General features: G+C 39.8%; 1 protein-coding gene across 1 annotated transcript in view; it reads left to right on the plus strand.

Annotated features, from left to right (window-relative positions):
* LOC105927121 (guanine nucleotide-binding protein G(i) subunit alpha-2) overlaps positions 1–23,776 on the plus strand; it is a 66,059-nt gene that overhangs the window by 27,839 nt on the left and 14,444 nt on the right. The gene's annotated exons all lie outside the window — the stretch shown is intronic.

Raw genomic sequence — 23,776 nt, forward strand, 5'->3', positions numbered from 1 at the left:
GCGCTGAGATTAGACCGTTAGCGTAATGATGCTACGTGCTAAGCTGACAGTAGGACACGTATGTTTCAGAGCAACGTAAAGCTCACGTGCATCAGCGAAGTTTTAACCCGCCCGCACAACAGACCTGTAAGCTAGCGCTAGCTGTTATTAGCTTCACAGACAGCCCAATAACAGGGTTCTGTTGCAGTCTGGGCCCTTTGAGCTGCACCATGCAACGTTCTGCTGCGTGAATGCAGACTGAAACAGTGAAACAACATTATGTACATGTATTCCTTCTTTGTTGTTTATAAGTTAATGTTTCAATTAATTTTTAAATGGTACAGGAGCAGGATAGATTTCACAAGCCTAGCGATCCCTCTTGTGACTATAGACGGTAATGTTTACTCATTGGTTTATACTGGTTAATATGAATTACCATTTAAATTTGATATATAAGTCGCACCTGAACAGAAGTTGCAGGATTGGCCAAACTATGAAAAAAGGGCGATGTATAGTTAGAAAAATACGGTAATTGTTTTTATTTATTACAGAAAGAACAATCCTACAAAATGTTGTAGCCTGTTTTTATTTTTAGATATTTATTTTTTTGCTTTTATAGCAGCTTACAGGCAGCGCCCAGCAACAGGTTGAATGCGCAGCGTTGTGCTTCTCTGTGCTTTAAACAGCTGGAGAAAACTTTGAAGTGTTGAAATGATAGGAGGTAAAATTCGAGCACGTTTGAAAGCCTGCCTTTTCACAACCCTGGTATCCCCTGATGCCGGTTACCAACCCGCTTCCATTCGCACATTGCAAAAGGAGAGCCTCTGATTGAAAGGCGGAAACTGTTTTTGTCTTTGAGGTGACGAAGCACTGCTTGAACTTCTCCCTACTGTGGAGGTGCTCTTCACAATTACACACTTGTTGTGCTGTTAGTGGTCATCAGATTAGCTGGGGGTCAGGGCAATAAGCAACTTAAGCTCCGAGCGTCGAGCGCGATGTTTCTACAGAGAAAGGTGCTTACACTTAATGATCCTATTATAGGTTATTAAAAGTTAGACTATGATATCTTTACTTTTTCCTTTTTGCTGTGCTTTCATTGGACCCGGTGCGCTCTGGTCACCATGGCGTGTTGTTAAGGAAAGGCTTTTATTTGCTGAGAGTCAACTGTGGTGCAACTGTGTTAATGAATTAATCTGCTTTGCCCTGTCGTCTCGGACCCTCTGTTTGATGACAGCCTGCGCATGTCGGGGCTCAGTGAACTGTAATTGTATATGTGTGGAAGGGCCGAGACGGCTAGCGGTTTCAGATCTGCCGTTACTATGGTAATTATCTATAGGGCAGTGTCTGTTTGTTTTGAAAGCAAACAGGTCTGTTTTTGCAAAAATAATGGGTTAGAGGGGTAGAAATGAAGGCGTACCTGCAGCTAAAAGGATATTTGTGTTTAGGCGATCTGTTTGACGTGGAGATGTATGATTTATGATGATGCACGGTAGATTATAAGTCTTATTTCCTTAATATTGTTCTGGGTTTTGAATAGCTTCACAAAGGTTTCCTTCATGAGAACTCTCATAATTTATGGTCAGCTAGAAGGTCCACGTGAGACTTTGTCATTCTCATTCGACATGAACTAGAAAGACCATAAAAAAGGTCAACTGGGACATGTAAAACCAAACTTTCTGCCGTAGGCTTTTGAAACGAGCTGCTTATATTAAACAGGGTGGGAATGGGTGAATGGCTGACTAGTGTAAAGCGCTTTGGGGTCGTCAGACTTCTTAAAGCGCTGTACAAGTACAAGACATTTACCATAACAGAGGGGAAGATGTACGTTTTCGTCAAATATATAGTTTTACTGCACAGTTATTGGTGACTGGGTCTGTATCCCCATTAAAAGTACAATTGGTAATTCCAGGGAAGCTTTTTATTCTTTTGAAATGTAAAAACATGTATCTACTGTTCTTATGCATACCTCTTTTCTGTTTTAGCTTGAATTGGTTGCTTCTTGCCATACCAGTTACCATGGCAAACCCGGCAACTTTCAAACAGCGCTGCACTGTGTGTGTGCCACGCTTTGGATTCAAACACTGGCATAATATTCTTATTGTCAAGCTGTTCGTGTTCAGTTTCATACCTAATCACCCAAACGAAATGATTAAAAAGAAGAGACAGCAGGAAGCTAATATCTTCTATAAACTGAATATTAAATTTAGGGGATTTTTCTACTTCTGCTTTCAATTAGCTGCAAGATCTTGGTTTTATGATGCTAATACCACACAATGAATCGAGGTAAATTTTCAGCTTTAGTAAGATGTTTAGTTGTGAAGGAAATGACTGACCAGTCTGTCTTGCCTGGCCTGCAGTGACCGGTATGGTTGAGTATAGGGATTTGGGGATTTTAATTGTGATTCATAGTTTTTTTTATTTATTAACATGTAAGCTTTTGAATATGTCTGCCTGTGAGTTGTTCAAATACTACAACCAGCTCAGGATAATTCATTCCTGTTTAGGCTATGGTTAAACTTATGGAGGACTTTAAGTAGTCTTAAGTTCACTAAGGGAGAACCTATAGAATATGAGGGTTATGAAACAAATCTCATGTTTTCTGAGGATATTTTTACAGGAAAAGTGCACAACTATCCAGCGAGTAATTTATAGTTGCTCCAATTGGCTACCTGAGCTCAAGGTAATCAACTTTTTAGCCCCTTTTTGGATGGATAAAGGTATGGGTTTGACCTCATTGTATAGTTAAAACAAGGAATTCATATTTTACATTATTTTTAAATAAAATCTACTGACATTTTAATGTTATTTCCATTAAAGTTGCATAAACCAAAAGCTGAAGTAGTCCAGTTTAAATACATTTTCTTTTTGTTTTACTAAAAGACTCAAAATGAATGAGTTTAGGAAATAAACCAGTTATTGCTCTTAAGTGTTTAATCCAATTTTGACCATACAGCATGTCCTCCAGTAGTGTCTCATGCGTGAACACATCAAGGACATTAAGCCCAACTGGATCCTCATAGAATACATTAAATTGTTGCATCTCTCTCTGACTGAAAGCCTTTTTCTCCATCTCTTGGAGTTCCTGGCCACGCTTCTCTCTCTCTCTCTGTGGTCAGCTGCAGAGAGAAGAACCTGAAAGGAAGGAGGATAAACAAAAGACACGCTAGTTTTAGGGCAACGTGCTCACACAAAGAGCCCTCTGTGAGCGTGGTGGTGCTCCGTATTCCTGTGGAGTTCTCACTTAGTCGCACAAACAGAGACGCTCTGAGGAAAACTGCAAGCATAGCAGAGTATGGTGAATTATTTGACTCAAACTTAATTTCATGTTTTGTTTCTTTTATTTATACAGCTATGCCTATTTTTTTGGGAATCATCCCTTGGATGGCTTATTTTCCTGACCAAGCATAGGCTGAATGGATGCTTGAAAAAAAAAAAAACAATTACTACATTGAAATTTTGAAGGAGCAGCAAGCAAAATTTCATTATTTTAGATGGAACTAAATAATAGATTTGTGAAGAACTAACTATCTTTTTAGATTGCCTATGGTTAAACGTTACACACTCTCTCTGTTGTTCTCCAATCTCGTTTACATAGCTGGGCCGGCCCAGTCCGTACTCAGGCCCAGTCCGTACTCAGGGCTTACCCACTCCCTACCCATTAAATGCCACTGCCAGACACAAGATGGCGGAGAGCACCCCCAAACGTTCTCTTGCTAACAGCATAATAAAGTTGTGAGTTGCTTACTTCGTCACTAGAATGATGCTGTTCTGCTGTGAATGTCTCCTTTGCAAACATGCGCATACGAGCCGATAGGTGAGAAGGGGAAATGGGCGGCGAGTGCTGGAGCATGTTGGAGAATGGGCATGGCTTGATACGCATCTGGTTTTGGTCTACAGACAGTGCTCAAGCTTCACCTAGTGGTAAAATATCACTTATTGCTCCTTTAAGTAAAACCATTGCCGTCATACTTTTCGACACTTGTTTAAGGTCATATCTTTATTAACGATGAAACTGTGTATTGCATAACTTTATGGTTAAATACCCCACAGGGTCAAAAAAAGTAGCATCCTGTTAACTCTATCCTATGTTATTAAACTAAAAAGTGTCGACCAATTACCAAAATCAGGGTGAAATAAGGTCTTCAAGATTTGGTTTTAAAACTGTGGAATTTTTTTGGTTGTATGGTTTCTGTCGTTTGAAGTCTCTTAGTGTGGTGTGACAGACTGTTTTCTCGGGCTATGTAGAGTAAGCACCGCTGGCTGCAGTGCTTTGCTGGTCAACTGAAACACAGCTTTTATTGTTTGCTTTCGCGTGTAACAAAGACAAACTTGCCCTTTTGGTAATATTTCTGCTTCTGAAAAACAAAGACAGTCTTGGCGTAGCAACCAATTACTATTTTGAGCAGAGTTGATAACAATGAAACTGTCAGATTGGGTAGAAAATAAATGCAGTTGTCTGTCCTTTCGGTGTGAATGACAGAGAGGCCAGAACACCTTTGATCACTCTGTAGGAGGGAGGAAGTATTTCTGGACCTGGTTAGGCCATGTCATAAGCCATCTTTGTAATTTGTCTTGTTTGTTTATGTGTGTTGTGCAGGATCTTCCAACGCAGGCAGTTTTTAGCTGTGTCACTGGTGGGTTATTCACACGCCGGTGCTGCATGCTGAGAGAAATTGGGCTTCTAAAGCCAGGTTAGGAGGCCAGAAGTTCTTTGGGAACAGAGATCTGTCATTGCTAGAATGTGCTTGCATAAGGGTTCAGTTACAGTTAGAGTCGCTTAGCACAAAAGGGACGAGCTCTTTCCTTTGCCTGAACACAACACAAACCTCAAGGACCAAGCCAAAAAAGAGGATAAATCTATGCTTGTAGATATATTGAATTGAATGACACATATTCCAGTTTAGTTCTAAATGTAAGACAATATGGTTTAATTCAATTTCTGCCAATATATTAAAAGATATCAATCTAAGGAATGCCAGGGCAATTGCATCAAATAGTTGACTTTGCTATACTTTCCTACTTTGACCAAGCGTGTGGCAACAGTGGAAAGGAATGGCTCCCTTTCACCAAGAACTTACCCACCCCCAGTAAACCTGCCCCCATGTGAGCAGCCATTAAATGCTATTTCACTGAGGTTTGAGAGGAGATAAAGCAAACCGTAAAATCACTGGTCTTGGAGCGGCTTCTATGGGAAAGAAAATCTCATTTAGTGCTCATGTCTTGGAAAGAGAAAAAGATTTATTTTTCCAACATTAGCTCATTTTAACTGTTCTGTCTTGAAAAGAAACAATGTCAAAGACAAATTTATTATGCCAATCATATCCATTGGTAAAATGACAGTGGGGATATGAAGTTATTGGAATAATTACATAAATAAACAGCAACAACAAAATAAATCCATACATGCATGCAATGCATAACTACAGCGTCTGATTAGACAAACTAAGCCACTTTAACTTTAACCTTTATCCAAACGGAAAGTTGTAAAGCTAACTCTGAAAGTAGAATGGGTCTCTAACTAAGGAAAAAAAATGGGACCTGGTTCCACACGAGAGGAGCCTAACAACAGGAAAATCTGTCTCCCATTCTACTTTTTGAACGTCTTTGTTTAATGTTCATATAAGCAAAATAAAAAAAAAAAACATGTTACTCACAACATTACTCTTACATTACCGTTAAAAACTGCTGTATAACTTTCAACATAACTATTGAGAATTGTAAAGATAATATGGGATTTATTAATTAATCAGCTAAATAAAGCTTTGAATATCTCAACCCCAAGGGTCATGAGAAACAACTTACGATGATCCCATTTCTGTTCAATAATTGTTAAAAGTGATGTGCTTTGAAACAGTTGTGATTAGCTTTGCTTTGAGTCGCGTCTCAACCGTGTCAGCAATGAATGCTATTTAGAGTCTTCTTGCATACTTCCTACAGGAACTGTCACAGTAACGCTTTCTAGAATCATCATAAAATGGAGACACTTTTCAACAGTCATCTTTTGATTAAACTGGATACAAACATTTTAGTCATGAATTGTGTAAGACTGCTGGTGAATGAAACAATCAGGTGGAGGTGGGGGATTGATCCTTTTAGGGTCATTGACTTTTTGTTTCTTATTGACAAGCCTCTTCCTTATGCGGTCAGTTAAAAGCACGTGCATTAGTGGCCGCAGAACCTCCTCATCCTCTCTGTAACAATGAGCTCCAGACATTTAGTTCCAGCTCTTTTTATAAATTCAAATGTTAATGAACGCTTAAACTAGCAGTTTTTGACATTGGTCTCCATAATGTGAAAGTCAGCTTTGTTTTGGGAAGGATGTCAGCATAGCAAGTCACTTCTTGCAAACTCAGATAAAAATGTGCAAATTATTGTGAAACCTCCCACTTCACCCCTCCTCTTTTCATTTCCTGTGCCTTCTTTTCCCCCATCGAGTTGCCACTAAGGGTTGCTATGGCGACGGCAGAGGAACAAACTTCCTGTCTTTTTGGGTGGCTTTTTTTTAATTCTTCCTCTGAGCTGTCTTTCATATTTTATGCCTGGTTTCATGCATCATTCATTCATACGTGTGACTTCATTGAGGATGCACAGTGCTTCAGTTCTTCATCATAAACCTTCAGAGCAATTAGATTTTTGTGTAGTTACAATTTACCAAATTAGTCTTTAAACATTTGGATAAACTCACAGGGAGTGATGTATATTTGTGTGTGCAATTCGTGACTGAAAACAAGTGATTAGCATCACCAATAACAGGCAAAAAACATTTTTCACTCTATTTCTAGCTGTAAAACCTTCACTTTTTTCTAATGTTTCATTCCTTGTCTCTCGTTACAAAGTTACAAAAACTCTTAATCACACATGTATTCATAACAAACTTCCTTTACCTAATTAACACCAGGTGCACTCTGCATTTTTCTCATTTAAAGCATGTTGCAGCATTAGTGTTTTGCTGTATCTTTTATGTATGCATAACTTTAACAAATGCAGTTAAAAAAAATTTTAAAGTGCTTTTAAGCATAGTAGCTTATTACCATATGACTTAAAATGCACCCAAAGAGCTTAGAATATATTTTGCAGTATCCTAAAACATGCATATGATTTAAAACAACTTAAATATTAAATCTGTTGTCATTTGTGATTCAATTAACATCACTTTCTTGCATTATTCGGATTTGAAACAGACTTTTCAACCTTTTAAATAAAAAAAAAGACAATTGTTTTTGTAAAGGGAATTTAAGGGAAAGCATCTCAGATTGTATTGATTTGCTATTGGCCTTATACTGGCATCAAGGCATACCAAGGTTTTATAAAATAGTCACGTTTTCTAAAATAACTGGCTGTGCACTGCCAGTTAGCTGCCTTAAAGAAGCCCATTGCACTTTAATTATCAGGAAGATATATCTGGGACAGATGGCCCAAATAGTAATCAGTCAGGTTTTTTGCAGACAATATTCAGCTGTATTGCTCTGAGATCCTTAAATTGGACTCTTTAAAGAACTGCCTTGTGAAAATTAAACAATGGCTTGGCGTTAACACTCTGCTGTTAAACTCCGATAAGACTGAGGTGCTGCTGATTGCGCCGGACGATTTCATTCCAGGAATCAACCAGTATTTGGGTGACCTGACCTCGTCGGCTAAATCAGGCCTTAGATATCTGGTCGTGACTTTTGATAGAGAGATGTCACTTGAGCATCATTCAAAGCAGCTCACTAGGAACTGTTTTTTTCCCAGCTCAGGAATATATTGAAATTTCGAAGATTTGTGATGTTGATCTAGAATTGATCATTTATGCTTTTGTGTCGTCTCGTTTAGACTATTGTAAGTCTTTTTTTTTTTTTCTAGAGTTCTGACCAGCGTCAACAGAAGGGCCCATATTACCCCAATTTTAAAATCTCTCCATTGGCTCCCAGTAGTTTTTCGCTATATTTTTTAAATCCTGGTGCTGACTTTTAAAACTTTTCATGGTCAGGCTTCCTTATACATAAGAGCCCTGTTGTGTCCGTATATTCATTCTCGAAGGCTGAGGTCATCGGATCACAATCTTCTCATGGTCCCTCACACTCGTTTTAAGGCAAGAGGAGATCGCTCCTTCCAGGCCGTTGCTCCAAGGCTCTGAAATGATCTCCTGCTCTCGCTACGTACTCTTGATTCTGTGGATGCTTTTAAGAGTCACAGAGGAACAGCCGACACACTGGAAAGCTTAAAAAGCTTTGTGAAAAAGATACATTTTAAGTTTGCTGTTATAGTGATGGTTTAATGTTTTATTTTTCCTCTGATGTTTTATTGTTTTATCTTATTGTCTAATTGTGCACTTTGTAAAGCACTTTGTGACCCTCAATGTCTGTGAAAGGTTCTATATAAATAAACTTTTACTTACTTATTCAGTTATAATACTTTCAGGGTTACTGTCAAAAAAGCAGAACGGCAAAAGAAAGATATGATGAGCATAAAGAACTTGCTTTGAAAGCAAAATTAACTTGTTACTAAATTTTGCAGGTGCTGTAGTTTAAGTCTCCGACAATAAATATGGTTTTTACAAAACATTATTACAGCTTTAATATTCTGTATTTAAAATCATTTTAAATAAGCACATTTTGTTGTTTTTGTTTTTGTATCACGATGCCGTGCTACTTTCGCTTGAGGTCTCCCGGTCAAGTTCATGTAAGAAATTAGAGCTGGTTAAATCAAAATAAATAAAGTTTGTATTTTAAGCAATTTATTTTTTTATTTAAACTTTTTTTTTTGTTGTTGTTTGTTTTTCAAGTTGACCTTACCAGGGTCCAGCGTATTAACGGGATGTTTAATGTTAAAGTCACAGGCTGGACATTTTAGCTTGAGATGAAATGCTGAGCGATGATGTTTGCTTTGGCCCTGTCAGCTGCTTTGGTCTGGTCGGGCCTTTCATGTTTCCAGGTTTCAAGGCCAGGGCAGCTTCTGATTTTTAAGGCTGCGAAGAAGGGCGGGTCGTCACCGGCAGCCTCGGTCGCCTCGTCTGCTCTTTGATGGATGGCCTTTCAGCTTGGAATAATTACCCCGGCACAGGCTGGAGGCTGGCAACTGTGTGAACAACTTTCTTCTCTCCCCGTAGGCGTCCAAAACAAAAAAAAAAAAAACAGTCTCATTAATGGGCCCTAAAAAATATCACACAGAAAAGTTATTGATGAAACCTGAACTGAATTATTTTACACCTGTTACACATTCTTTAAAAAATATGAGTAAAGATTAAAGGTTTTACTCTGTTGTTGAAAACAGGAACGTTGACAAACTGCTGGTTCTATTGAAGGACCTGCAGCACAATATTTCTGTATTGTGTTTAGTCTTCATGACGAATTTGTATTAGAATAGGTGGGTCAGACATGGAAAAAATGGAAATTACTTTTTTTATATAGTGGGGTGCTCCAATTGGCATCTGAATTGTCCCTTCAGATTCACCAATAAACTAAAGAGCTACTTAATGCACTTATTTTAGAACCTTTGTGAAACATAAAAGGTAAATTTAATCCCCAATCACGATGTACTCTTGCTGGAAAAGTGAAGTACTTCAGTAGATCCAATAGATGTTTACACTTCTTACACGGCACATCCTTTGGGAAACCTCCAGTTTTTGTGAAAACAAAACAAGAAATTAGATCCTATTTTTGTTTCAAAATTTTATTTTATTCATGTTATCTAAATCTTGTGTATTATTTTTTTTTTTTTACTGAATATGTCGAATATACCCTCAAAGGCATACATATTGATTTATATTTTTGTAATTTCCTATTATCTATATTTTTTGACCTTGCATTACAACTTAGTCTTCTGTAGAATAACAATAATAAAATATAGAAGAAAAAATTCTGAGTTCATCCTCTCCTCACTATTGTGGATTTTTTTTTTTAATAAGTAAATTTCTATCCAAATGCTTACAGTATGCTCCTTCCACAGCTCGGGGCTTATATTGTGATGCATGAATCCATTATTCATTGAATCTTTCTTCTTTCAGTGCCTCCACAACTGAATGTGTGCATGTCTGGTTACAAAGATCAGTGCAAAACGGGGGGGCTCATAATGGATGTATCTATAATGCATCAGGAGTACATTTCCCTGTTCCTCATGATGCAGTAGATACCCCTGAGCTTAGGACCACCTCACTGTCTGACTCTGTATCTTTAAATCTTACTTTAGCTCACTGAATGTGGAAGAGTATTAAATATGTGCTAAGATTCAGTTTTATCTTCTGGCTGCAGTCCCTTGTGCTTCTCAACGCTTAAAAGCCAATTTCAGGTGGACTGCAGGTTTCTAATTCCAATGAGAATCACCAAGATCTTTGGGCTTATTTAAGCTGCTTGTAGCTTCTGCAGCTTGAAAGTTTGCAGAAAGTGGCTTTTATGGTGACTATGCTGTGGTTAATGGCCTCAAACATCGTGCTTTATCTGTGTGACATACAATGATATTTTGTGATCACTATAAGCGGTAGAAGGTGCTGTTCAGAATATGCAATTCAGCTGAGCAACTAGATTTAGAGGTTTCTTATGTTGATTGCATTACGTAATTATATATGCACTATAGTGCAACTGCTGCGTTCCACTAAAGCTTTTGTTGTGTTTCGTGAGCCTGTTGCCAGCTGCTATACCATGCATGCTACATGTTGCATATGACAACTAGTAATTCCGATTTCCATCCGTCTAACAGAGAAAGATCAGATATGCCACCAGAAGTCAGCTCTGATAACGATCAAAAAACCACTGGGTTTCGGCTAAAAACAATCATGACTGTGTCCTATTTTTTTGCATTCCCAAGTGAGCAAACAAACCCTTTGACTGTCCAGAGGTAGCATGGTCCATCGGTTTACAGTTGTTGTAGACGGAACAGTTTGTGGCTGAGAAGAATATTTATTGTCTTGAAATGGGCAGTGATGCCAGCACAGATTTTAGTCTGGAGCTAAGACAGTAACATATTGTCAGATCGCAAAACAGCCTTTATTCTGGCCTCGCCACTTGCTTGTACAAAGACAAATTAGGTCTGCAGGATATTAGGAAAATATTTAACTGCAATACTGTCTCTGAAAAGTAGGGCTTTTCAAGACACCTTTTTTCTTTACCATTACAGAATCCTCACGATGCTGCTCTCTGTAAGATTTATTAGCACCTAATGCTAAAAATATACACAATTTATGGACATTAAGGCCAACAACTTTATCCAACTGAGCTTACCTATTGTCAATATGCAGAGTGTGAAAGCAAGCCTCTTGAAATTTAGTATTTTATCAATTATTACATTGAAGAAGTCCTTTGAGATTGCAGTATTGCATACAATGAGATTTCAATAATTTTAATTTGATGTATAATTCAGCTCTGTATAATCTGAGTATATTCCCCTTAGTTTAAGACAAAAGTCATCAAAATGTAATTATAGTTAATTTTAATTGTCACCTTACCTTAACAAGACTTAAAAAAATACATTTTCTATCATATTAGACAATTGCCCTGGCTACAGTTTTGAGGCAAAGTACAAGTTGTCTTTGGAATTACAGTTAACAGCAATAAGAAAATGTTTTAGACTTTCTGACTGTCTTGACGTTTTTACAGTCTTCACAATGAAATGTTACAGTCAAGTAAAACCAGACATTTTCTCTGAAAGAGCTCAAGGTTGGAGCCGTCTCTATCTGCAAAATCCTCCAGGTTGTTGTACAGACACATCTCTACAAATAACTATCTTAATTATTTTTTTAAGTATATAGTTGGTACAGGACAGATTAAAGTATCAGAATATTTTTAGATCTGCATGCCTTTATTCGTAGCACACATCAGAAGATAATACTGCACCATATCACAGTGAAGAGTGTTGTTGGACGCACATACCGGCCGTTTAGCTGCGGTGCGTTCACTGATTGGGGCGAAAAAAAAGGATTTTCCAACTAGTCAGCGTGGCTGAGCTGAAAGTTGTCCATCATGTTTTGTGCATGGCTAATGTCAGCAGAAGGAAGCTAGGTGCAGGTGTATTTAAAAAGCATCAGATATTGATGTTAGGTGAATATAACTTGTCATAAGGACAATCAGGCAGTGATTTGACATTGATGAATTTATTCACTCCTGGTACTGCAGGTCGTACTGGTACAGTACTATGTTGTCCCCTCCTTTTGGATAATTTTTTTTTTTAATTAGTGTAACCCCATTGTTATGGGTGTGGCATTTAAATTTGGTTTTGCACTTGTTGCCCCCTTATTTTCACAGAAGAGTTATACAGATCACCATCAGTAATGAAGCAATTCCAGCTGGTGTGCAGCGTTAACTTCTTCTGGCAGCGTAGCGGTCCTCACTGCCAGGCTGCTCCATCAAGAGGTTTAAAGATCTACAGTTCAGCACTGGCAGAATCAGGCAGAGAAGATGTTGGAACGGCACCGGGCAGAAATGGGTAAACACCATAATAAGGTCGTTTTGTAATGAGAAGTGGCTGACTTAGATTGACTGGGGTTTCTTGTTTAGACTTTTATACATTTTCTGTTTGACATTTCAGGCAATAATTAAAAGCTGAGCCGACTCTTTGCAGTGAATTTGGCATCCTTTCATCAGACCTTAGAGACGTTGGTTTTTATTGCTTAGTTTAACTTTCATTCAGGTCGGTAGATCCTCAAAGCTCAATGGTGTTAAAGGTTAGGTTTCCTACAACGTCACTGTTGCACCTTCTTAAACTGGAGATGTGACGTAATGCTTTGACGACTATGCTTCTTGGGCAAACGATGGCTAATCCTGTGGTTTTTTTTTTTCTGAACACAGCTCATTTCTAATTTGTAATAGTTAGTTATATTTTCACTTCTTACAGCAGCTGTCTCATTTTCGCTTTCCTTCGCCCCGTTGTAATTCTATTGAACTTTCAATTATCGATGATTTGTTGCAGCTCATAATTCCCAAGGACAAGTTGCATCTTTGCAAAGAATTGTCTTCAAATCTGCTGACTGTTTCAATAAACTGCAGCAAATTTTCTTTGATGCAAGGCGCCATGTAAGCGAGTTGAAAATCAGGAATCCGCATTCACTTTACCATTTTATCTTTTATTCATTTTAGGTCAGAGTAAGTATAGCAGTAGCTGTGCTTCCAGACTGTACTCCCTCTTGTTTAAATGAGCCATCCGTTCATGTTGGGATCCGTCGGACTGTGTGCATCCATTGGTTTGTGCGCCTTTATTTGTCCATCCGTTCACCCATCCCTCTATTAATCCGTCTGTCCATCCATCTGTCCAACCCCCCCCCCCCCCTTCCTCCATTCTGCGGTTATTGCACGTTCCATATTTAACACCTGACTTAAATAGCCTTAATTTCATTGTAAACTTTTTTTTTTAAATATAGTCTCAAAATGAGCAAAGAATTACTGAAAACTAAAGAACTTCGAGCTTGCAAAATATACCGTCTATCACTGTAATAGTTTATTTCATGTAAGAAGCATTTGAAGCTTTCTTGTAGAGTGCACACAGCATTGCAGCCATGGAGAAGTTGGAAAACCTGGACGGTATTAGCGCCGAATAATCAGCCTAATAAATGATCCATCAATGTAATTAAACTAGGATGGATCAGATTAGATCAACAGAAGCCAAAACACGAGGGATTTGCATTTTCTAATTTTTCATTCCAAACGGGAGGAAAATTCTAAGAAGCGTATTGTTTGTTCCCTTTAAGAGACAGGAATTGTCATCCAGCGGCCATCTATAGTCTGGTGTCACATTCACTCAGTATATGTAGTGGAAGTGAAATTGGTCTTATGATCCCTCTGTTTCTGCAGCAGCTGTCACCACGCTGTCCAGACTTGGTCTTTGCCTGAGGCGTTGCAGCCATCTGTCAGATGAGACCGACTCTTTCCGTCCTAGCCTTTCAGCCGGACCAATGTGTACGCTCGCGTACACGTGTTCGTGCAAGCTGCTGCTGCTGCTGCTTCCTCCTCCCTGCAATGGCTCTGAGAATAGGAAGTGCCACATGTGTCTTTTGGAGAGCCTCGGGTCCCGAGTCCAGGGTTGGCATATTTCTCAACGTGTAGCCAAGAAGAACAGGCGGCACAGGGCCGCTCGGGGTTGGTGTGTAGGTGCCGGATGATAGTGAGAGGAAGCGTCTGAGAAATGACGGAAGATTAATTTGATTACCAAATAGACAGTGAAGCAGCACGCAACAGGCGTGAGGTTGGCTGTGGTGTTGTATGAAAGACATCAGTGTTCATTCAATAATGGAGGCGCACGGATCAAGTCTCTCCTCATACAAGTTCCTGTTTTTTTTTTTTTCTTGATCTGTCCTGCCAATTCAGACCTTGACAGATTCAGAATTTTCTTTATTATTCTAGGGATATAGCGCAGAAAAGAAAAATCTCAATAAGTGTGTCAAGCTGCATGCTGTTGGGTTATCTGTTTAGAGACCAAAGGTTGCAAAGGTTCCTAGTTTTGATGGATGTAAGGACAGTTTGAGGAGATTTTTAAGCGCTTGACCCGCTGATCACCGATCAAGGGAAGATTGGATGATGCAGAACTATTCAAACAATTTATATGGACCATGCAAGAACGTCCAAAAACATCCCCATTTGTACCTAACATGTATAACATTCATGTGGTCTGCAGTGTCCTAAAACAATGTTAGTAAATTATTCAGACATTCGCTCAGTTTTTTTTTTTTTTTTTTGTGGTCTTTTCACTTCTATCCAACATGCATGCAGAATGTCAGAGCCACTGTATGCCTGCAGTATTCATTGTGCGGCATGTTCGGTATCATGAAAAATATTCTTAATTTCCTCAAAGGTCACATCTTTAGAAAAAATCTTATCAGCATCCAATAGGCATTTAATATGGTCTCTGTGGATCGGAAGTGGCCGGAGATGGAACATTTTGACAAGTTTGAGCTTATTGAGCCAGCAGTGTCATGCTCCTGAGGGTTGAATTGCTCCACTGGTTTTGTACCTGGGAAATCGAGAAAAAAAAAAAAAACATCTTCATCCAGACACACACCTGCATCACCCTTTGGAAGCCATATTTGCACAGACATATCCGTAGAAATTGGAAAGCGGCAAATCATAAGTAACGTTTTTTAAAGAAGTTTGATTTTAGGCTGACAGCTCCTTTGTGTTAAAGAAGTTGAAAATATTCATGTGCAGTCAGAGACCAATTGTTTAGCTGCAGCTTTAATTCTCAATCAAAGTCTTGCCATCTGTTTATTATGCTCGGATGCCTTGAAGTAATTACTCTGTGCTGGAAATAATTATAGTTGTAAAACAGGAATGGAAGAAAGTTTTGACAGCATTGTGGTTGATTTATTCAAGGATACTGCCTCAGGCTGTGTCGGCCAAAACCACCACCAGTTCACACTTGTTGAACACGTAAAATAAGGTACGTCTCATCTTGCAAAAATATTACCGAAAAAGCAACAGGGGGCATTTCAAATGTTGACACAAACTGTCAGCTTAGCTCAAATTTCAGCAGATGAACTTTGGGATGAGATATTTATTCATTTATTTAGCACTACTGTGCTGTGGTGGTAACGTGATGTACCAATGGGCCTCCATTGTCGATTGGATGGATGCATAAAGGGAATACCGTCGTGCTGTTTGTTTTTCTGCTTCTTTGCACGTTCTGACAAGCCGTCACAAAAACCTTTTTTGGTGACAACAATAAGATATCCAATGTTTCGTAGTAATGGCAAACCTAATTAAACCAACCGCCATTACACCTAGCTGTATGTTTAGAGCAACTTGTGGAAGCTGCTTCATGGGGGAATATATGAGCTTTTTTCAGAGAGGAGTTAAGAAGCCCGCATCTACTGGATGGAGACCATTGGCACCCATTGCAGGCTGTCTTCTCTTGCAATGCAACATCAAAGGCTCCAGTAAAATGTGCAACACTTTTAGCTGGAGTATGTTGTTCTTAACTTGCCTGGTGGTATTTGTGACGAGCTGTTTTTGTATCATGCCGTTATAAAACAAATAAAATATTATTTGTGCCCAGTTTTTGCTGCAAACTCACCCTTACTAATATCTTAGTGTACTGGCTTCTTTTCCCTTTTGACTTAACCCAGAAACCTCCACATTGTGTTAATAAGTGATATTAGAATATGAGTGTATGCTTAATGCAGTAGCAGAAGGAAGGAAAGCAAATAAAATAAAATCATTACAATTTGATTTTATAAGATGCTACTAGCTCATATTTAGAATCAAGGTATTTTCTAGAAAGTAATATTGTTGATGCATATGTTTAATAGATACGGTTTTGCTGGATAATTCTCAGCTGTTGTCACTTTGCATATGTTGTAAAAACGCCCTACAGGGTGGTGGTTGACTGACTTCACTTGCAGTATCTCTAGTTTTATGGCTTGCTGCAGAGTGGTTTGCATTTACCCACTCACATATACACTGGCATTATAATTAGCAGGTAATGAGCAACGCAGGGTACTTTGTCACGGTTATGTCGGAAGAAAAGCTGGATAGGGCTGCAAGCCGTTGAACTGACGACTGCTCCCCCTCCTAAGCCACGGCTCTAAAAAGCCGTTTGTCTCTCCAGGTTACAACTGGACCATGAACTTTACAACATCCATTTACAAAAATGGTACCAAGGTCGACGCAGCTCAAAACAATTTCACAAAGATGCGCTGCTCTCTAAGGACCTATGGCCATTGATCCAGCAAACTGCATTGTGTGCTTATATCAGCCGATAAATCATGCATAGGCCAAAATCAAGTGGGGCGGTGGGAAACGGGGGTTGTTTTGGTGATTTGCACCCTAAATAAAGATGATTTTTGTCATGATTATCAATTATAAATAATTCATTCTACATTATTTAATTGCTGTTGGACATATGATACTAAATAAAATGTTTCTGATATTATTTTAAAGCAATAATTCTGGATGAACTTTAAGATTCAATCATTTCCATTTAAATGAGTGGTAACCTTGTGGTTAGAGAGCAGTGGGCAAGGCTCCTGGTTCAACTTCCTCACACTACCACTCTGAGTCACTGAGCAAGGCTCTTAGCCCCAGCATGCTCCCAGGGAGCAGCACAGTGGCAGCCCACTGCTCCCTGAGGGATGGGTTACATGCAGAGGACACATTTCATTGCAATATAGGCTGCAATGAAAATAGATGATGGAAGAAAAGATGATTGTTAAAAATATTACATTACATTTTGAAAAATGGGCAAAGACCACAGTGGCCACTTGGCTACTTACTTTGGGAGCTCAGTGGCCTTGATCTTGAGTCAACTTCAGCTTCAAAGATTATGACTACTTGATTGTTTGGACCTTTTGATGCACTGTAAACTGTTAGGATTGTCTTTGTGAAAGACAAGCATGCACATTCACAGGAGCCACTTATCCTTCTGGAAAATTAGGCTGTTTTCAATGGAAGACTAGGTCAACCTTCAATGCTGAGTCAAAGGGCCAGCTTCTTGGATAAGAGGCTGTATAGCCTTTTAAAATGCGTGTGGACGCATAGAATGTGGTGTGCTTGGAGGAGGAGACTGCACCAGAGCCGTCATCTGGACATAACTTAACAAAACTCCTCTGCTAATAGTTGTCTTTTGCATAACAAAGTTACAAACACAGCGGGCACACCTGCAGATAAGAGACTGCTGTGGTTTGGTTTTGACCTCCAAAGCCTTCTCTCCAGTTCCAGCTGGATGTGCAATCCATGCAAAACAAAAATGCGTCCTAACTCCTATATCATGATGCTGTGGTGCATATCTGAGCAGTTATGGTGCCGTTTCTGAGCCCCTCCTCCCATCAGCCAGTACGGCAAATTATATGGCCCAACAAACTTCCCAAAATTCCTCCAGTTCTCACACTTCCATATGTTGCTCTTGTCAGCTGTGAGATTTCATTTCTTTTTTTTCATTTTTCCTAAAGCATTTTCTGCTGCCTGTCCCTATAAAGGGCTTGGCTGGGGTCTGTCATAGCAGTTGTCATGCTGGGTAAAAGACGGCAGAGCAGTGGGAATAACTAGTGAGCTCGAGCGCTGATTGGCGTAGTCCAGTCCCAAACATCAACAGCGGGTCTGTGTTTTCTGCTAGCGGGGACCCACACTGCTGCCTTTGTGCCTCGCTCTCAGTCCCACCAGAACAGGCTGTGCTCGCTCTAAACCCATACACATCCCGTCACGCGCACGCATAGAAAAAATAAATAAACATTAACACCACTGGGGGGAAGGTCTTTGACAAATTTACATATTAGGCCTATGAAGCTCTGGCTTTATAAGGGTTCATGATAAGGCTCTGCATAAAGAGAAAAAGTAGTGGATTGCTGTAAGCAGGTCATTCTGAGTCCTGAGACATGAGCAGCGCTCATTCTTTTTTCATTTATGTTTCAACTTGTCTGTTTCATCTGGTTGCACCAACTGAGCTGTAGATGCTGCAGGTGTGCCAGGAATTCCTATAGAAAAAGCTTTGCTAGGCACACTTCACCCCATCCCTGTCTTACTTTCTCACTGGCCAGCTGTGTAAAGCACACGGTGATGGATCTTTGTCTCTCATCCAAGATTCCTTTTCTGCAGGAAAAAAAACAGATTCACCATTAGAAGAAAAATAACATCCTGGTATTAAAGACGGTTCGGCCATTTTATTCTGTTTTTTTTTCTACTATTACAGTGTTTGCATGGGATGGTTTAAGATTCTCATGACATTAACCTGAGTGAAAATGTTTTTGCACTAATATGGAAGTAACACAAAAATTATGTAATTACAGGCTGCCTATAAATAGGATATAAAACATGTATAAGTGTCAATTTGGCACACAAATCCCAATGTGTAGTTTTTATTGTAGAAAGAAGGGCAAATATTTTAAGGCAATATATTTTGTTTTCCAATTTTGGTTCTTTTTAAGCTTCTTTGTACAGTTTTGCAGCAGGTCGGCATTGTAACCACGGAGACACGGAAGTTGTCCTAAGAAACGTCTTCTCCTACTGCGCTCCCGTAACGCCAATTTGCGTGCTTGTTCCTTTCTAGTTTCCACTTGCTGACTGCGCATGCGCACTGCTAGTGTTTATGTATCCGGTTAGCTTAGCGGCCAGGTTAGCGGTTAGCTTGGCGGTTAGCTGTTTATTGTAACTCCACTGCTCTCACTGTAGACTTGAACATAGCTGCGAGTCGCATGAAGCAAACTGCGTTCATGTTTATGAGAAGATAAAAGGCCTCAGTAGAAAGAAATAAGACCAGAGTGGATTTGGGAGCTTTTTAAGACTAAATCCTCCTGAAGATTCGAAGATCGTGGTAAGCCGGCCTTGCCCAAGCGCAGTTATTCAAAAAGTGACTTCGGGAAAAATCGCCGACCCTAGCTTTAAGTTACGATTAATTAATGTACACTGATTCACAAGAGCTTGCTCTTTTTTTGCCAGTTTTTTTTTTTTTAGTGACAAGTAACCCTGGCAGATTTACCTTTTTTTAAAGTAATAGCTTTTTATTTTATCAACACGTTTCTTCTTACTGGAAGTAAAGATAATGTTTCGGATTGGCCCAGGCAAAGTCCTCACTGGAATCTTGCGGAGGGAGCCAAAGATTAGGGTGATGGGAAAGAGGCTTTTAAATCTTAGTTGAAGCTCATTACCAAAAACAAATCTTCCAAATAGCAGTGGAAACTTACAAAAAGCTGTTCAGAAATGATAAAGGGTTTATTTATGAAATGCGTTTAAAGATTTTTACACAAATTATAGAGGTTAAAAGTAATTAGTAACATGTCTCATTTCTAATAAACATATTATTCAAGCTTTATTTTTTTATTATTAACTGCTTTACATTGTTTTATCTTAGGGGAGAGACATGTTTCTTTTCCTTTCAGAAACAAACTTGCGGATTGAATGAAAATATTTCAGCAGTTTTGAAACAGCAACTTTTTAAAACCGAGATGAACCCTAAGACCAGTAACTAGCGCGTGCTTTTGCTTTTTTTTTTTTTATCTTGATCAGTAAACGAGTCATTGCCAGATATAAGCCAATATCACCAAAAGGTCAGTTTTAAACTAAAATACCTCAACTAACGTACATGCTCCTGGATTTGAACAGTTGTTATTTTACACTTCCCCTTGCCAGTTTAAGTTCAGCTGACTGAATTGGAAACATTCGGTGAATTTATTTCCATGTGTTATTGGGTACTTTCGGCACTGAAACTCTAGGAAATGGCATGCAGCCTGACTGTATGGGGTTGTCTAAGTAAAGAAACTCCCAATAGATCATCTGTCTTTGTCTGACCTTTAAAAAGTGACTGATTGCACTGATTCAGCCACTGTTGGGCCAAAACAGGCTTACTAAGCACCTTATTTGGGCAGGATCAGTGTAAGATCCAGACTGATCCCTGTTCCTGGTTATACGTGATAGAGCACTGTTGGTTCGATGATAGTAATTGCAGGATGTCCTCCTACACCACCAAGCCTTCATCACAGTAATCCTGTTCTCCCCTGACTCTGCTGGAGCTGAGGGAATGCACTGTAAAGCAGCTGTTTCTGGTGCAGGATGCTTGAAATGCCCGGGCAATAACATTCCTATTAGGGTGGTCACAATGGATTAAACGCAACTCTTGCTTTATGTGCATTTCCTTATTTTCTTTAGCTTGTTTTTGTTTTAATTATTTACATTTTTTAGAGAGAGATACGATATTTCAATTTATCTGTACATTGGCAAAAAAAAGAAAAAAAGACTGAGTTGACAACGATTTAAACCAGCATGATCCCCAGGGTTTAATTTGATCACTCTGAATATGACTGCATTCAGTGTAGGATTATCAGAAAAATGCTGCCAGCGTGGCATCTTAATCGGCATAAGCTCTTAATTAGGGTAATTTGTGTCTACTCCACCTGTGCATGCAGGTAAAAGCTGAAGCATCACAATGCCTGCCATGCATTCCTTCATTGCTTTTTTTTTTTTGTACATCAGGAGAAAAACAGATTTCCCCTGAGATAATGCTGATTAAATGTCATTAGCCTGCGGCTCATAGCAGCTAGATTCTCGTCTACTGTCAAGAAAGGATGATGCGTTAAGTTTGATCGTAGTGAAGCACTCAAAACAAAATGAGAAGCCCCATGACACCCATACATTAAAATGTCTAATTGTCCTCATCAGCTCTGTAAAAGTTGCGTTAATAAGACCAGGAGAAACTCTGGAGCGGCGCCCATCCCCTGTTAAGCTCGTAGCCCTCTTGGCACTAGTTTCCTGTCTTGCCAGTCACATCGTTACCCATCAAACGATGAAACGCTGTTGCTGGTAGACCCATGCTGCTGAGCTCCATATAGCCCGCCTATATCTGTCCCTATATGCTGAGTATAAACATATTTGTTTCACCTTGTACCACTGAAGTTATCGCGGAGCTTCAGGCATTCATTCCTCTGCCGTGACTCTTTATTTTTCAGCAAATTTTCTCCCATGAGTCAGAAACAGCCACAACTGCCCTACATGTTGCCCTGTTGCTAGGCAGGAGCATTTATTTTTCCTCCAAACTCCGATTTTCCTCCGTGTGCTTTTTACAGACGAGCTGTGACATTTCCTTCTAGTCTCGGTCAAATACCACTGGGTTAAAATCGGCACTTTCTTTGATTTTCTTTTGATTTTTAAGCTACTTTGTAAGGTCTGTGCAAACGTTTCCAGAAATAGGCTCAGTCAAATACTTGGGTTGTTATTTTGGCTGCGTGTAAGCATGACGAGAGGTCACCTGTGTTTGTTTGACCAGAGAGACCCTGGTAAGAGCTGAGCGGAGGCGGCGAGTAACGTCCTGTGTCTAAACTGGAGCTACACCCCAGATTTGTGTTTAAAGCTTCGAGACGAGTTCTCAGACCTCAGGTTTGGGAGTTGAATCTCACAAACAGGCTGACCTTAGGCAGAACCGCCCTCCTCAGCACAAGAAACGCGCACAGAATTTTATAGGAGAATTATAAAGCTAGATCGTTAGGTGCTAACATTTAGTTATCTGGAGGTTTGTTGGTTTAGAAAGCACAATAAACGCGAGAGTCTTCTATTCGTTTGGTAAAGCAACCGTTTCGTTGAGTTTTGCGCCAAACGGTGCCTGTTACCTCTGATTATTAGCGGCTTTTGGATGTCTGGACACATGTCTACTTCCGGCTGTATATTTGTAAATGACCACCGGGCTAGAAGGCTGCTTCTGCTATGCTAAATTAAAAATGTTTCTAACCTCTTAGTCACGCTGCTCCTCATCATAAAATGATGATTGTTTTGTGACCTGATAAAGAAAATATTATTTGCACATCAGGGCTGCACTGTATCATGCAGTGATGACATCATCATGAAATCCTGCAATGGCGATGCAAGACGTGTGATTAATCGGCATTTTTGACACTCCTCGTTTTTTTGTCATCGGCTCATGACGATGCGTCAGACACATTCTATGACCATCAGCATCAGGGGTACTGTTATCTGCGTCTGACGTGCGCTGCTCCTGCAGCGAGGCTTTATCCAATTGGCTAAAAATAGGATTGGCATGCAAATGTGTAAAATATCTGCCTCTTGGAGTATAATAGTCAGCAAATACTGTATTCCAAACAGCCTGTTACAATAATGTCCCCTAAATACACATTTTCTTTTATCACTTTATTTCGAATTTAGACAAGGGCTGTATGATAGAGCACAAATTATTTTCCAATGCAACACCCATGTGTGCATCATCATAATATCACAAAGAACGGCTTGGGTTGCTGTAAATACTGCCACCACCTGCTGTTTCTTCCTTGCTCATCATAATATGCCCACTATCCACACCGGATCTCTGCGGGTAAATTATATCAATATAAATTATTACCGCCCTTAAATGACATGAAGGTGAAAGTGAAAGAGAATCCAGCTGCTCAGATATATACCTAAATAGGTCCTAAGCAGTTCAAATGCCATTATTATTTAGTTATTTTGACGTCCGTGTGGCTTTCATAGCTGCTATCGCTTGGAGAGATTTACCCAGAGGGACCTTAGTGGAGATGTTAGTGATTTTGTTGTGGGACAAAAATAACTGCATTTAAATTAAACACACGTCATGCCTTTCTATGAGTTGTGTACAATTGTAATTGTGATCTCTTTTCTTTACAGCCTAAAAAAAATGCACCAATGGTTGATTAACTGCAGGATTTCCCCATTTTAGCCTCTGGTAATGTGCGAGTAGTTAAAGAATAAAAGGAGAGACAATGTCACTTTGTGTTTGCACCTTTGAATAGAAATGCATTTTCTCCTTTTTTGTTGCTGTCGCGTTTTTGATCACCCCTATGAGCTTGCTCTATGTTGTCCGGCTCGGTTTTGATGCAGGCTGCGTTCTGATTTATTAGTCGGTCAGAACTCCCGTTCCCTGGAAGAGTGGGCGCTGCCAGCTGTCTGTGGAAAGTTCCCTGGCTCATTCCCACCCAGAGGCTGGACCGGCGAGCGCGTGAGGCCTGCGTGCAGCCGAGTTGTGTGTGTGTGTGTTTTGAGGGTCATCCCAGAAAGATTTCACCCCGGGCGAGTGGGACTGGGGAGTGCACAGACAAGGCACCCCTGGGTGCGTGTGTGAAGCATTAGGATTCCTTGTGGCAGATGAGCTCTCTCTTCTCCCCTCAGGCTGTTAGAATAAACACAGCAGAGGCGAAGGAAAAACATTTCCTGACAGCGCAGGAAGTTTCCATGAAAATGTTGACCAAAATCAAGGAACCTGTCTGGCAAGAGGACAGAGGGGCCGCACTGTGGGCTGGTGGTCCCTACTCGGGTTTTTAGGGGTGGCAGAGGCGTGGGAAATATGGCTTTGTGGTCTAAATGTGTGCTGCAGACAGCCGAATTTTTTTTTGAGAAAGCAGAGTATCTGTGGGTATTGACTGAAGAAGAACAGACGGCTTGCCCAGGAGGAA

This window comes from Fundulus heteroclitus, chromosome 20 (assembly GCF_011125445.2).
Source record: "Fundulus heteroclitus isolate FHET01 chromosome 20, MU-UCD_Fhet_4.1, whole genome shotgun sequence".
In the NCBI taxonomy this organism is placed as follows: domain Eukaryota; kingdom Metazoa; phylum Chordata; class Actinopteri; order Cyprinodontiformes; family Fundulidae; genus Fundulus; species Fundulus heteroclitus.